We start from the raw sequence: 17,461 nt of genomic DNA, 5'->3' as shown, positions 1-17,461 counted from the left end.
TTTTTGCATCGATATTCATGAGGGAAACTGGTCTGAAGCTCTCTTTCTTTACTGGGTCTTTGTGTAGTTTTGGTATCAAGTGTAATTATGGCTTTATAGAACAAATTGGATGGTGTTCCTTCTGTTTCTATTTTGTGGAATAGTTTAGAGAGTATTGGTATTAGGTCTTCTTTGAAGGTCTGATAGAATTCTGCACTAAGCCCATCTGATCCTGGGCTTTTTTGGTTGGGAGACTTTTAATTACTGTTTCTATTTCTTTAGGAGTTATGAGACTATTTAGATGGTTTCTCTGATCCTGATTTAACTTTGGTACCTGGTATCTACCTAGAAAGTTGTCAGTTTCATCCAGATTGTGTTGAGAATAGGCTTTTGTAGTAGGATCTGATGATTTTTTTTTTCTCAGTTTCTATTGTTATATCTCCTCTTCATTTCTGATTTTGTTAATTTGGATACTGTCTCTGTTGGGGGATAGGATAGGAGGTTTTCAGAGGGGAAACCAGGAAAGGGGATAACTTTTGAAATGTAAATAAAGAAAATATCTCATTTGAAAAAGAAAAGAAACAAAAGAGTAACAAAGGAGACTTTTAGACAAAATGAGCAAAGCATGGACAGACATTGGAAAACCACACAGATAAAGGAGATACAGTTCTCTTCCCAGCACTATATTGTCTTTCTTTTTCTTTATTTCTAATAATGCTCTTCTCTAAGGAAGAGAGACTGGAACCAGAACCCAGAATACCCTAGTAAAAGGAGGAAAATCAGTGGTATGAACAAGATTTTTTAAGTTTCATTCATGTTATTGTGAAAAAATAACCTGACAAAAATCAACGTGGGAACTAAACAGTTTACTTGAACTCACAATTCCAGGTTATAATCTATTGTGTGTAGAAGTCAAGGGAGCAGGAACTGAACACATGCATACTTCCTTGCTTGCTTGTGCTCAACTGGACTTCTAAGCTCTTATACAGGTTAGGACCCTTGCTAGGGAGTGGTGCCACCTAAAATAGTCTGAGTCTCCCCCCATTAGTTAACCTAATTAAGCTAATCCAAAGAGACACTCATAGGCCAATCCACTGGAGAACATCCTTCATTGAGGATCTCTTTCCTGGTTATTCTATATTTCATCATGTTGGCAATCAAAGCTGACCATCACAGCCATCATGTTAAAAGGCAAAGGGAGCAGTAATGATCAGACCAAAAATGGACAGTGCAGAGCCTGTCTAGTTGCACATTGTTTTCCTGTAAAAATAAGAGTTAAATAATCTAATGTTGTAAGGCATTGCAATGATTCCCCACAGAAGATACTCAGGGCAAAGGAGTTTCCTTCCTCTGTGCAGATGGATTCAGCATAATGTTAGCATGATTTACACAAGGGGGATACTCTTTAAGGTCACCTTCCTCAAGTGAATTTCCAACAGAGATGATTTACTTAGGTCCCACATCACAGGAACACAGCAGTGTGCAGTATCATTCTCTACTGTCCCCTGTACGACTGCAGGAGTTGGAAGTAGCTGGCATTGAATTTCCTTAAACTTCTAACAATTGTCACACAATAAATTAACCTATCATGGTACTGGTTATTTTATTTACCCACCATAGAAATCCATCCTTTCCAAGATGCTCTTTTGAACTTCCCCCAAACAGCACATCTCACTTGGAAAGACACTTCAGCATCCTCCCACAAAGAACCATATAACTCCTTAATTTGAGGAAGGCTTGGTATTCTTACTGTTAGGAGACTAGATAGGTGTGTCTCTAAATTAAATGATTTGCTAATATTATAAATCCTCATCTTCTCCACAAGCTATTCCAGATAGCTGTTATTATTCATATTTTTCTGATAAAAAAAGTAAAGCTAAAGGACAATTTCCCATGTATGCAACAAGGAATATGTAAAAAGCCCACAGGTTTTCAGTTATGATGATGCAAAGATCCAGTTTTCTCCTTTGGGTCTGTGCACTTTGTAAGAAAGGTGACAGGGTCAGGAAATAACAGAGGGCCAGCTTTTTAACTAAACCAAAGCAGCATATTTAGAGATTCTGAACATTTGGCAAGAGGGGAGAAGAAATAAATTATACAAATGTACTGTGAATAACAACTTTAATATTTAAAAATTCTTCCTACAGGAATTTTACATCTCCCCAGGTCTCAATGGGGAGGCTAATGGGAAAGCTCTGGATCTGATTTACATAGTTCTGTGCTCTGGTCCCCAACATGCACTTCTCTTCTATGGATGTTTCTACTTGCAAAGCAACCATGGAGGGTCTTTTGGGTCACCACCTTGAAAATCTTGATCACTGGAATCTGATGCCCAAATATGCTGTACTCAACAATGAACATGGCTTCTGATTGATTGTTGGAAGCAGACACACACACACACACACACACACACAAAATTTTCTCCTTTAATTTTTGTTTTTAAAAATAGAACTTAAAAGAAGTTGGTGACAGAAATAAGCCATATAAATACAGAGCTAAGTCAACAGGAAAAAAGATGGGAATAAACAAGGTGTTTGCATAAGGTTTTTTACATTGTTTGGAAATAAATTATACATAAAATGCAGTAAAGATGAAAGGGTAATAACTGATAAAAGCAAATAAATATTTACTGAGAGTATGTGGTGAATATGCTGCATGCACACATAAACAAGTGCACACATACACCCATGCACACATAAACAATCTATTGCCCCATATCTTTCCCTCTGTCTCCCTTTACCCTCTTCTTCCCTGTTTCTTCTATCTCCCCCTCTCTCTCTTTTAGCAAGTAGTCTGGAAAACAGAACAAAGAATTCTAAATTATTTCTAAGTGCCTACTTAAAGCTGAGGGTAAACATGGGTGTTACCTGGAAGCTGGAATTTGTTTTGAAGACCCCTGAGAATTGACACTCCACCCCTAAAAATTCTCCCCTTCCTTCCCTTTAGTTTCCTCTGGGAAGCACATATGTGTGTCTCACCGTTCTCTTCTGAAGTCGCTCCACCAACACTTTTCATACACCACCAACTTTTCCTCAGCCTACCCCAAACCCCACTCCCATTCAGTGATCTAGCTCAAAGCAACCTTCCAGACAATAACAGAACATGACATTGGCCTATAGAACTTCTCCCCAGTCGCAATGACAATGTGCCTACCAGATACTGGATGCAGCTCATGTTTGTGCAGGAATGAAAGCTTCACCTGTTCATTTCTTCCCATTGCCAACATGAAGATGCACTGTGGTTCCCATTTGACAGAAGCCAGCATTGCTCCAAAATGAACCCATCACCTGAAGCTGCATTGTTACAGATGCTAAACCCGTATCCAAAGCACACGTTCTTTCCTCTAATCCTTCACAATTACAAAGCAATCCCACTTCACATTGTTCTATTCTCATTTTTAACAAGTATTAGTCACAGAAATTAGTTCCAGATATTAGAAACAGATATTAATTTCCATGTGTTTATAAAACTGAAAGCTAATCCTTAGCAAAATTAAGCAACTTGCCTAATATCTTACAGCATATGAAGAGGAGGTAACAATTCAAACATGCTTACCAGTAAATCAGGTCTGCATGAAGAAGTTCTTGATTCTTCACATCAGCCTGCTACATGGATCACAAATGGGGTGGATAGAGGTCAGGGTCATGTGACTCTTCTTCAACTTAGAGATGTAACATTTATCAGGTACTTGGGAAACTGGGGTTAAGTTATGTAGGCCAATGTCATGTTCTGTTATTGTCTGGAAGGTTTCTTTGAGCTAGATCACTGAATTGGGGTGGGCTTTGGGGTAGGCTCAGGAAAAGGTGGTGGTGTATGAAAAGTGTTGGTGGAGCGACTTCAGAAGAGAACAGTGAGACACGCATATGTGCTTCTCAGAGGAAACTAAAGGGAAGGAAGAAGAGAATTTTTAGGGGTGGAGTGTCAATTCTCAGGGGTCTTCAAAACAAGTCCCAGCTTCAGGGTGATCCTCACAATATGACTGAAGCATAAGTTTTACTTATTTGCCCTTTTCCCTGTACACATACCCTGAAGTGAAAGAAAATAAATGAACTTTCATATTCATGCTTCACTCAGACATTAATTAAAACCCAGTGCATGGGTGGAAAGCAAAGAAGGACTGTGAACTCACAGGCCCTTCAGCTTGCCTAGGCCCACAGGCAAAACAGCACAAATAAGCAGAGAGCATCTAAGGACACAGTACAGGACAGAGTGGGAGGCAGGAAGTGGGTGTTGGGTGACAGTTTGTATAATAGAAGACCTTAGAGGATCTGGGTGCACTCAATTCTTTATTATTGCCTTGTATTAAAACTGAAGCAGCAAGTTCCTTCATGTGGTTCATTTCAGAAACACTGTAGAAAAACTCACATATGATCTGTGAGTCTAAAATAGAATTCACCATAAGACCAGGACGGGAGAAGTCTATTAGTTCATTGGAAGATAGGCATACCGAATCATGGGCAAGGATGGAAATCGTAAGCTGAGAGCTTTATGAGCCCACCAATCAATTGTGAGCATTGTTATCAGCCTAGGGAACAAATCCAGCCTGTGATTTATGGCACATGGGGAACTCTGAAGCAGTGTTGCAAATAGAGACCCAGAGAAGAGGCTCTTCTATCACAGTAATAAATTCATGCTCCCAGATTCATTTAAGCCTGCTTTTTAAATTCTCCACCCCTTACCTAATACAATTAAGGCCTGAATTAATTACAAAAGGGGTAAACAAAGAGATGTATTGCTTCACAGGCATGCAAAATCTAGCTCACTGCCCTACATTAATACTACTTAACAAATAGATCTCCAGCTCAGGCATAAAAAATTAATCTCTCCTAATTTTCTGGTTCTGGGTGGTCTCCTTTAATAATTCTTATAAAAAACTGTCTTTTTACTTCTGTTTCATGATTTTTCTTTGGGTATATCATATCTTAAAGGCTTGAGGGAAGATGCATGCATAAATAGTACTCCAGGGAAAAATCGAATAGGTATTTTTTGTTTTTTGTTTTGTTTTGTTTTTCTGGAGATCCTCAATACATCATAATGAAAATACATTTGTGCTTGATTTAAGAAAACACGAGTTCCATAGACTAGATTTTTGCCACCTTAGTAGATTGTAGATAGTAGATTATCACAAATACAGGAAACTTAGATTTATTGCAGATACAGTAGTCCTGAAAATAGATTAAAAACAAACAAAAAACAAAAGGCATGTTGTAAAATCAGAAAAGCTAAAGCCCCATCAGAAGAGGTAAGTTCTCCTCCAGGAAATAAATCCTGATTAGAATAAACATCACCGTAGTCTTGAGTTCCATATGTGAACTTGACTGTCTGGGTTCTTTCTTATAAGTTACTCCAAGTCTGTAAGTTCTTCCCTAGATGTCATGGGAGAAATGATGTCATTCACTTTATAATATTACTGTATGATATAAGGTTACTTGTGAAAAGTGTTCTAGAAAGTACTGACCCAAAACAAAACAAAAATCTCTCCCAACAACTGTGAGCCATTCTAATTATTATTATTGTTTTTATTGTTATTATTTATTTATTTATTATTTATTCACATTACAACATGCTCACTGCTCCCTTCCTGGTCCACCCCTTCTACAATCCTTCCCCTATTCTCCCTCCCATTCTCCTCTGAGAGGGTGGGGACCTGTTTGAGTATCCTCCTTCCCTGGCAAGTCAAGTCTCTGTGTGACTAGGCACATCCTCTCCCACTGAGGCCAGACAAGGCAACCCAGCTAGAAGAATATATACCATGTACAGGCAACAACTTTTGGGATAGTCCCACTCCAGTTGTTCAGGACGCACATGAAGACCAAACTGCACATCTGCTACATATGTGTGGGGAGGCCTAGATCCTGCCTGTGTATGTTCTTTGGTGGTGAGAGCTCTCCCTGAGAGCCCCAAGGTCCAGGTTAGTTGATTCTATTGGTCTCCCTGTGGACACTAATCCAGGGTCATTTCTCAGCCTCAAAGTCTTGGCAAAAAGTTTTAAGATTTTGTAACATCCAAGCCTACCACAGTGGTGAAGGAACTGGGTGATTATTTTTTATTTCTATTTATCCTTTGGAGAATTTCCTATATGTATATAACGTATTGTGTTCATATCCACCTATTTATTTTCTTCCTTAATTTTCCCATATACTCATCCAAATTTCATATTCTTTTTATTCATTGTATACCCCACTCCAAACAGAACTGTGTGAATGTGCATGGATGTGAGGCTACTCACAGGTCTATGCACAGCTGGTCTCATCCCTAAAGAAAAACGACAATCCCTTCACCAGTTGACATCCACTGCCAATAGCTTCTCAGAGGATAAGGATGGGACCTCTTTTGCTTCAAACTCTAGATGATATATTTTTTAAACCACTCCTCCCCACCACAGTTCATGTTGCATCACAGAAGAGGAGGCAGAGAGAATGTTAGAACAAGAGGCTGGAATGAGTGGCTACCTGAACGAGACCTACACAAGATCAAGCCAGTTAAAATTTTAACAGATTCTTAAAAAGCAACTATACAGAACTCCATGAGGGTGACATAATATTAACTGAAAAGTAATTGTGGGGAAACTGGTGCAGACAAATTGTCCAGTGTGAATGAATGAAAGTTTCTATTATTGCATAGTAGACTAACACAAAGTTCAGAACAACTTTAAGTAACACTTTTTATTATATCAGATTTTAAATGTTTTGAATCGGAGAGTGCCTGACATTCATAATTTTAAGGATGTCTCCATATGTTGAGAAGATTATATTCTTACCCAAAACCTCTACTGGAATGGACTCAACTTTTACAGTGATTCATGATTTTTGCAATATTTATTTTCCTATAGACAAAAGGCAGGCTCTGGATTCTTTTTATCTTTTGATGAAGATGGCCATCAATGTTGGATACTACCTGCAATTGTTAGAAGCCATGTGGGCTTTTCTAGCATGCTCACTTACTTCGTCAAACATCTAGGGTGAATGTGCTGATATGGAATCTTATCAATATAACATAAGCATAGAAGCGGTTTTAAAATAGACTGTGACAGTTGCTATTAATTGTTAACTTACAGGATCTAAAATCACCAAGGAGATAAACCTTTGATCATGTCTTATAGGAAGTTTCTAGAGTGAGTAAACTTATATGTAAAGACACAGCCTAAATATATAGGATCCATCATTTCATGGGCAGTTGTCCTGGACTGCATAAAGAAGAGACCATGAACTGAGCCCCAGAGTGGTGTGTCTGTGCTTCCTATCTGTGAATGTCATGCAAGCAGCTGCCGCACACTCCTGCACCCTGAGCTGGAATCAATCTTCCCTTCATTTTATCAAGTACTTTGTCACATCAAGAAAGTAAGAAATATAGAGACCTTTGTCATTGTATATTGGTTGCAAAAGTTACAGAAGCCACTTGTACCTGAAGAGGTAAGATAATTCAATAGTGTGTGTATCAAACACTAACTCCAGTTTGTGACTAGTGATAAATGTGACATTATGTGTCACAAGCAGGATATTCAATCTACACAAGGCCCTGGTCATACATGGCAAACTTACCCCAACTATACCTCCTATGTATCACAAAGAATCAAACCTATTTATATTCTTGGATTGAAACCCACTTCAAACTTTCAGAGAACTAATCTTCTCTCTCCTAGAATGTCTCATTTTTTAAATGATAAGGCTTCCTGTTCTTCATATCTGTGTGGTAATAAGACTCAACATTCAAACAAAATTTTGAGTGGCTGGCTCTTTCTGTATAGTATCTGTAACTGTATAGCTTCATGAAAAAGCATCATGACAGAGTGTCTCAGTCAAACCACCAAGAAATAGTGGTAATAAGAGCAAGGTCTTTAATGCCTTTAAGGTCACTTGAATTCATTGAAAGTTTATTCAAATATTTAAATTGAACCCCCCTCTTTTATTAATCATTCCATTCATTTACATCTCAAATAATACCCCACTTCCTGGTTACCCCTCCACAAACCCCCATCCCACATCTGTCCTCTCCTCCCTCCCCTTTGCCTCTATGAGGGGGCTTCCCCACCCATCCACCCTCTCCCATCCCACTGCTCCAACATCCCCATGCGCTGGGGCATCAAACCTCTACAGGACCAAGGGATTCCCCTCCCATTGATGTCAGACAAGGACATCCTCTGCTATATATATATCTGGAGTCATGAATTCCTCACTGTATACTCCTTGGTTGGTGGTCTAGTCTCAAGAAGCACTGGGTGGTCAAGCCAGCTGATGTTATTCTTCTAATGGGGTTGCAATCCCCCTCTCCTCCTCCAGTCCTTCTGCCAGCTCCCCCACTGGGGTCCCTCTGCTCAGTCTGATGGTTGGCTCCAAGCATCCACATCTTCATAGGTCACAGTCACTGGCTGAACTTCCCAAGGAACAGCCAACCAGGTTCCTATAAGCAAGCCCCTCTTGGATAAAGATATCTGGGTTTGGTGTCTGCAGACAGGATGGATCCCCAGGAGGGACAATCTGAGGATAACCCTCCCTTCAGTCTCTGCTCCATTTTTGTTTCTGTTCTTCCTTTGGACAGGAACATTTCCGGGTTAAAAACTTTGAGATGGGTTGGTGATCCCATCCCTCGACCAAGGGCTGTTCCTATTTACTGGACGTGGGCTCTACAAGTTTTATCTCCCCTTCTCTACCCATTTCGGCTAAAGTCATCCCTGTTGGGTCTTGGAAGTCTCTCGTTTCCCTGGCATCTGGGACTCTCCAGTGGCTTTTTTTTATCTATCTATCTATCTATCTATCTATCTATCTATCTATCTATCTATAGATATAGATATAGATATAGATATAGATATAGATATAGATATAGATATAGATATAGATATAGATATAGATATAGATATAGATATAGATATAGATANTATAGATATAGATATAGATATAGATATAGATATAGATATAGATATAGATATAGATATAGATATAGATATAGATATAGATATAGATATAGATATAAAATCTAGTTGTTATTCCCTCACTTCTGCCCTCAACAGTTCTTCATCCTATTCTTCCTCCCTAGTCTCTGAGAGGATGTCCCACATGTTCAACCACCCAACACACACCCTGCTAGGTCTCTCCATTCCCTGGGGCCTCAAGTCTCTCGAGGGTTAGGTGAGTGTTCTCTCACTGAGGCCAGACCAGGCAGTCCTCTGCTGTGTATGTGTTGGGGGCCTTGGACCAGCTAGTGTATGCTGCCTGGTTGGTGGCTCAGTGTCTGAGAGATCTCAGGGATCCAGGTTAGTTGAGACTGCTGGTCTTCCTATGGGATCTTCCCATGAGGTCGTCCTCCTCCATGAAGGTTCTCTGGCTTCTGTCCATTGGTTGGGTGTAAGTATCTGCTTCTGTCTCAGTCAGCTGCTTGTTGGACCATTCAGAGGGCAGTCATGCTAGGCTCCTGTCTGTAAGTACATCACAGCATCAGTAATAGTGTCAGACCTTAGATCCTCCCCTTGAGATGGGTCCCAGTTTGGGCTGGTCACTGGACCTTTCCCTCAGTCTCTTCTTCATTTTTGTCTCTGTAGTTCTTTTAGAGATGGACAATTCTGAGTCAGAGTTTTTGACTTTGGGATGGCAACCTCATCCCTCCACTTGATGCCCTGTCTTCCTACTGCAGGTAGATTCTACATGTTTATTCTCCCCACTCTCGGGCATTTCATCTAATGTCCCTCCCTTTGAGTCTTAAGATTCTCTCACCTCCTGGGTCTCTTATACAGTCTAGAGGGTTCCCCCCACCTCCTACCTCTCAAGGTTGTATATTTCCATTCATTATGCTGGTCCTTGGAGCTTAACTGCTTGAGTGATTAATTCACTTATTCTGTTTGCTCGCTGATGCTTCCATCCCTCCTTCCATTCTGGAAAGATATGCAGAACACGGCCCATTAGATGCTAGGGATATTGTAGTCTATGTGACAAACAATATCCCTGTCTTCAAATTACTTCCAATTGATTAGAAAATAGAGACAAGCTAAGGGATACAATAAGCAGCATTCAGAAAGGAACAAACAAGGAACAGAAACATCTTAAATGTGCTTGCCAGAAATGATGACAAGACAGACAACATCTGTAAGTGGGAATATGGAGGAGCAACTGCAAACCTGGAAATGGTTTGTGATGATGGAAAGCCTGTGAGAATATCAGCAGCAGAGAAACAGCTAGAATATTCAGGGAACTAAAATTGTTGTGATAATTTCATATGTTGACAGAATATGCCAGTCATTTTAGTCTTTGATAGGGTACTCTTGAATAACATGTGGGGGGCGCTATGGGGGACTTTTGGGATAGCATTGGAAATGTAATTTAGGAAAATATGTAATAAAAATATTAAAAATCAAAAAAAAAAAAAAAAGAAAAGCAGAGGAATGCAGTGTTAGGATTAGAGATCATTACACTTGACTCCAGAGAGCTCTGGGTGGATATTTTGTGGGGAAGGGGTGTCGGTGTTTTAATGAAGGAAGCATAGACCTATAAATCCTGAATTAGAAATTTCAGTAGCAAAGAGTGCAACACACAGTTGTAGGGATTGCTAGAAAATTTTAAAGATACGTTTGGCTCCCTAGTCTTCTCTAGTGTCATTCAATGTGACTGGGATTTGGAGCAAGTTAGGACAAACCATTATGCAGAATATTGTATGTGTTCAGATATTCTTTTATGCACCTACATATTATATATACCTATATATGTAATATTATATATAATATATTGTACAATATATGTAATTATATTTATGATTGTTTTAAATTCTAGTTACATAATTTTATCCCCTCCCTCTCCTACATCTCCCTCACACATGGACAGCCCTTCCTCTTGCTCCCTCTCCCAGGCTCATGGTTCAGCTTCAACATTTAAGAGTTGTGTCTTCCCCACCCTTGCCCTTTCCCCATTGGCCTCCCTTTCCTCTCTCCCATCCTCTTCCCTCCATCCCTCTGCTTCCTACTACTATTTTTCCCTTCTAAGAGTTATTCAAACATCTTTGCTTTAGCCTTCCTTCTTGTTTAACTTCTTTGAGTCTGTGGGATTATTCATGGGTATTCTGTATGTTTTGGCTAATGTCCACTTATCAGTGAGTACATATCATGCCTGTCCTTTTGAGTCTCAATTACTTCACCCATGATGATATTTTCTAGTTCCATCCATTATCCTGCAAAATTCATGACATCTTTATTTTTAATAGCTGAATAGTATATCACTGTATAAGTAAACCACACTCTCTGTATCCATTCTTCAGTTAAGAGACTGGATTGTTTGCAGCTTTGAGCTATTACAAATAAAGCTGTTATGAACATAGTGGGACATGTGTTCTTGTGGTAGGATAGAGCATCTTTTAGGTATATGCCCAGTAATGTTATTGCTAGGTATTAGAACAGGTTGAACTATGTGCAATTTTCTGAGAAACTGCCAGACTGATTTTGATTACAGATAGGAGCCTAGCATAATTGTCCTCTAAGAGACTCTATCAACTAGCTTACTGAAACTGATTCAGCTTCCCATAGTCAAACATTGGGTGGAGGTCAAAGATTCAAATGGAAGAGTTGAGAAAAGGACTGAAGGCTCTGAAAGTTATGGGAACCCCATAGAAAGACCCCTGGGAACTCTGAGAGATGGAGCCACCAATCAAAACACATAGGGACTGGAATGAAGCCCTGGGTATATATGTAGCAGAGGTGCAGCTCAGTCTCCTTGTAGGTTCCCCAACAACTGTAGTGGAGTCTCTCCTTAAAGCTGTAGCCTGATTGTGGTATCCATCCTTTGCCCAACAGGGATCCCTTGTCTGACCTCGGTGGGAGAGGATGCACCTAATCTGGCAAAGACTTGATGTGCCTGGGCAGAGGAATACCCAGGGGTCCCCACCTTCTCAGAAGGGGAGGGGAGGGGAAGAGTATCTGTGAGGGGTACCAGGAGCGGGCAGTGCTTGGGCTGTAAATAAACAAATAAATATAAATAAAAACAAAATACAGAAAAAACAATCAACAAATATAGTTGTGTCATTTGGGTTTCTTTTAGTACTGGTATCTTTATTTGCAGAGAGGCAATAACAATGTTTGTATGGTTATCACTTCTGAGAATAAGGGATTTCTTTGATTATATGCATTTTCCCTGTGTTCCATACTCTAGAGCTGTCATTAAGCCCACTGCATGGTTGGAAAAGGGCCACCACTCTCCTCAGAGACAGAAACTTCTGATCCAAATGTGGCTGCACAGGTAAGACTCCTTAGGTCTGATCAGAGTAGGACTGCCAGTCCTGATTCCTTTTGTGACTGTCCCTGAGAAGTATAGACTTATATCTATGTTGGCATGTGCAGTCTTAGGAAGAGTGATTGAGATTTAAACTTTATAACAAAAATAACTTTTGAAAAGGTAGTGCAACTGCAGGAATTTGTCTCCTTACTTCAGATTGACTTATAAATATCTTTCTAAGGCCTCTTTCTGCTTAATATCACCAAGGAGTGAGATCGTGATTAAAACACCCACATAGTCTATGTGTGAGGGCAGAGGGAGAGACAAGAGAAAGAACAACTATAAAACATACAGATTACACTCTGAATTAATTTTAACTGGCATTCATTAACTACAAAAATCTCTTTCTTAAAATATCATGCAAACCTCTATTATATCAAATAATAAAAAGTAAAATTTATCCTAGTTAATAATTATAGGAACAGGAGATGGAGCTTAAGAATCTTCACAAATCTACATCTCTCTGGGGACTTCATTTGGCCAGCAACATCCTCTGAGACACCCTGAGAGTGGGAGGCTGTCTCAGTCAGGTTCACATGCTCAGAGATAATCAGTTCAGCACTCTAGTATTTCATCCAGGACACCAAACAGATAGTACTAAAATCCTTGCATGCTAGAATTCAATCACATAGGAATGTACGCATGATGCACCGCACACTGACAACCTCTGGGTACCTCATTCTTCTCATAGGATTTTAGTCAACACCATAGTCATCACTTCTGTGGCTTCATTTTCTGGACAGTTTAGAGAAGGCTCTTGAGGATAAACCAGGGAATCACTTGGTTAAAGGAAGTTGCAGTTTTGAATTTTGTTCTTCCGTTTCACTGCACCAATTTTCCAGCTTAGTGAAAAAAATTAAAAAGTAATACTATACCCTCTGTTACATTTACCTTTGTTCCAGATGTTGCTTCTTGTTTAAAATGGTAATTGCATATCCCATATAGATTTGCAAAACAATCTTGCATATGAGTGATGAATCTGACATTAAGAACCTGCAGAACAGGGTCCATTCTGGCACTTTATGAAAGAGTACAACAAAGATGTCTCAAAAATGACCCAGTAGGCACAATAAATTTATTTGGATAGTAAGGACTGTCAAAAGGATTCTTTTATTACAATGCAATTGCAAAATCAATCTAATTGTCTAAAAGCAGGGGATCAGTTAAACGAAGTATGTTGTAATCTTAAAATGAAGCTCCACATACCTACAGCAATAAAATAATAAAATGGTAGTTGGTGGCTTGGGAATGTCCCTGCATTGGAAAGATGCAGAATATGTGTCTATGAGTGTGGTTGTCCTCTAGATAATAGTGTGGACAGGCCAGAAATATCTTCACCACTTCTGCAGGTATGGAGAGGATGTATAAGTTTCCTTCAGATTTCACTGAAAACTCAGTTTCACCAACCATCAAAACTAAAAGGTTTCATCCTCAAACTTTTGCTGAGTTTCCCCTCTATATCTTCAATAACTTTGCACCATACTAAATATATCTGGCAAGGTTCTGGACAGAAACAGATGAAGCACAGTGTCCAGTGACTGAGAAGAGTTTTATAGAAGGACCAGGACCACTCATAAGAGTGTGGGCAGATTGAAGGATACCAGCAACAATCTGTATAACATCCAGGTTGAGCAACAGTGAGAAAGACAACAGTACCTTTGGGAATGAGGGAGTAAGGGAAAAAGACAAGCCCTCGAGAAACTAGCTGCTATAATGGAGTGGTAAACTAAGGGATCCTAATCACAAGGAGAACCAATTCTCTAGTCTCTCATCCCTTCCTCCTACCAGTGCTTCTGACTCTCTGAATCCAACCAGAAGTCAGTAGCCTAAGGGGTGCATCCTTAGAATTCAAGGCAGCATGAAAATCTGCAAGTCGAAGATACTCCCAAACCAGCCAAGTTATTACTAATATGTTTACTGACTTACTGACATCTCCAGTACCTGGAATAATGACTGTAGATTCTCAGAAAACATTTGATACATAAATGAGTAGAAATGATAGCTGTAAAATATTTGTATTAGGGTAATGAGTTTATAATCATTTTAAATCCTTTGTGTGTCTTTTTAGATTTTTGAGTTTTACCAATAAATATTTTGCTGGCATTCAGAAATATATGTGTTATATGGAGTGTGTGTGTGTGTCTGTGTGTGTGTGCACACGTGCACGCTCACACACACACACACACACACACACACACACACAATTAAATAAAAAGTCCAGTTCTTGCCTTAGAATCCATTAAGTAGGTAGTAAATGCTTGTTGTTCTGATTTCCCAGCCCTGGTCTGGGTAGTTGCAGTCACTTCTAGGAAGTGCTGATCAATACTTCCTTTCCAGACTGTACAAATGCCCCAGACCAATTGCTTATATATTATTTATGCCATCAAGATAATATTTAGGCAATACATAATTAAACAGCTCACTCTGGAGACAAGGGTAGAACATTGATCATGAAAGAATCCAGCCCTATTTTGACAAAAGAAAGGAAAGGTGTCCTTTAGGGCTTGACAACAAAATTTTAATAAAACCAGACAAGAAGCTTGTCAGTCCTTTTCCTGCCAGGGCCCCTCACCCTTAAGCAATTCATACCCCAACTGAATACCACTGCTTACAACTTTATCTAGTTACCTCTAAATTATAGTTAGCTCTATCATGTGCCAATTTGATCATTAGTCCCAAAACACATGGGTAGCAGTGGCTTCTAGGAAGTATTTCCCCAGGCAAAAGTTGTTCTGTCAGCAGTCAAAAGGATGATTGGATGATATAAAATTGTATTTTATTACTTGACTCAAAACATATATAGTAAAATCTTGTTAAAATGCCTTGCTGTACCTCGGTTTTACCTGCCTTGGATACCAGGTGCACCATCATACGGCTGTCATTATAACATCAAAACCCCACAGCAGAGGTGTTATCTTGTATATCCACATCAGCCTCGTGATAAGGGCTGCCAGCATTTTGAATGAAAAGTAATAGATACTGATTTGCACACCCGGGTGTAAATTCTGTATTTTCCTTTTATCAACTTCCAGCATGGAAAAAAAATGAACTTCTATTTCTGTTCACTGTTGCTCCCTTCTTCATCCCAGATGTTTTCCCCTGTTTTTGCAATATGGTAATTGTGCATCTAAAAGCTGAACCTTTTTTGGATTCTGTAAAAAAAATTAAAAAAAAAAATAAAAATAACACCAGATTGTAAGAACGTGTCTTGTTAGTCAGTAGGAGTAAAATGTAACTCATAAATATCATTAAATCAATGCAGGGTCTACATTAACTTTTTAATCTTTGTTATATATTTGTTTGATTATATGTTATATATTTATAACTTCACTTTATCTGTATGTACATTATATATCTGCCATCTATAATAAAGTTCAGGAAGACTACTTTCTACTACAAAAGCAGACCCCAGCCAGCTCCATAACAATGAAATATTAGTCAAAGTGTGGTATGAAGAGAGGGGATAAAAATACTTATTTTTATCCAGTGATTCCTCAGACACAATCAATTCACTGAGGGCACCTGGTTAATTTGTCAAGTCCCAAAGTACTATGGGGCTCTTGCTAGGACTCTACTGGCTCACTAAGTGTGGAAAGAGGATTTGAGAGGCAATGCTGGTGTTCTGGGTGGAGAAATGAATGATGATCAGACTCAGCTATTGTGATGATCATTTTTACTCATACTCATGAGGGATATGTATCACCAGTGGGGGCATCATGGAAGAGAAAGGATGCAATATGAGAAAGGGACAGCAGCAATGGGAGTCTGAATGCCGACTTTGCTGACTTTGCTGAGATTGAGAAAAAGAAAAAATATTTCTTCAGTTAATAATTCTCTCCAGGATCTGGTATCCAAAAATCACTAATAACCATATTAACTATATTCAAGTTATATATTCATCTGATCCCCTTCTGTGAAATTAGCAAAAGTTATAGGAAGACCAAAATATCTAGAAAATGTCTTGGGATATAGCTCAGTAGTAGAGCATTTGCTTAGGTCATCCCAAAATGAGATGTCTATATCATAAATCTTTACCCATGACTCATGGATCAGCATGAAAGAGGGGGAGGGAAAGATGGTAAGAGCCAGAAGAAGCAGATCATTGATGTGGAACTGTTTTCTGGACACGACAGAGCTGCTGCTGCAAACATGAACTCACAGCTTCTATTACTGCATGTCCAAGCCAGCTACAATCCCAGTACTTAAGAAGTCTCGCCCCTATACAAGATGATACTGGCGATCAACAACTTTTGGGAGAGAGAGAATCAACTTTCTTCAAGGATGCAGCCCTTGAGAAGGCAATCACACTCCAGATGAAGACCCAATTCCTATACACATACTGGCAATGCTGGCTGTATTCACTAGGATTTTTTTTTAAGATCACAATGAAGTTGGGAAGGAAAAGGTAGTATGGAGTAGGGGAGGTTTTGTAGGGGAATAAATGAGAAGTGGATTTGATTAAAACACATTATATGCATGGATGCAATTCTCAAACAATAAAAAAGGTATTTTAAAAACATAGGACATAAAATAGAGTTTAAGCAAGTATACTAAATGAAAATAAATTATTAAAAAGAGCTTGGCACTTACTACAATAATGAATGATGTTCTTAAGAAAGAAGAAGAAGGGGAGGTGGAGGAGGAGGAGGAAGCATCTGATTATGGATCATGATGTTGCTAATCCATGTCCTTTGATTGACAACTTGTGATGCATACTTTGTACTAGGAAGATTTCGCATAGAAAATAGTTTGTAGTGTTTGGAGTGTCATGGAGAACACAAGAAACCAATGTCATACTAGATTGTAGCTTGGGATGCTAAGGGCCCATTGAATCAAAAAATCATTAACATTTTGGGAAAAGGAAAGATTTCTAGGAAGATGAAACTTTCAGCATGTATAAAGATGGTATGAGATAGAAGATTCAGTCAAAGTGAGAAAAAAAGACAGAGAAGGTAGAAGATAAAATACAGAAAGTCATGTTTACATATGATACACTATGGAGATGAGGGTCAAAGGTAGAGCTGAGTCCAATTCATCAATATATTTCCAATGGCTCAGATTATATGGAAATTCCCTAACCTTATTAAACCTTAGTTTGGCCACGTGGAAAAAGCAGATTAATAGTAGTACTCTTCTTATACAATGCTGGCATATGGTAGACCAATCTTGTTTTACACTCTTAGTAATATTGGGACCCAGAACCCACTGTTCCATAACTTAGTTATTCCCTTAAA

The sequence above is a fragment of the Mus caroli genome, chromosome 2 (genome assembly GCF_900094665.2).
Source record: "Mus caroli chromosome 2, CAROLI_EIJ_v1.1, whole genome shotgun sequence".
Classification (NCBI taxonomy): Eukaryota; Metazoa; Chordata; class Mammalia; order Rodentia; family Muridae; genus Mus; species Mus caroli.
The sequence above is the reverse complement of the archived record's forward strand: the minus strand, read 5'-3'. Positions refer to the sequence as shown.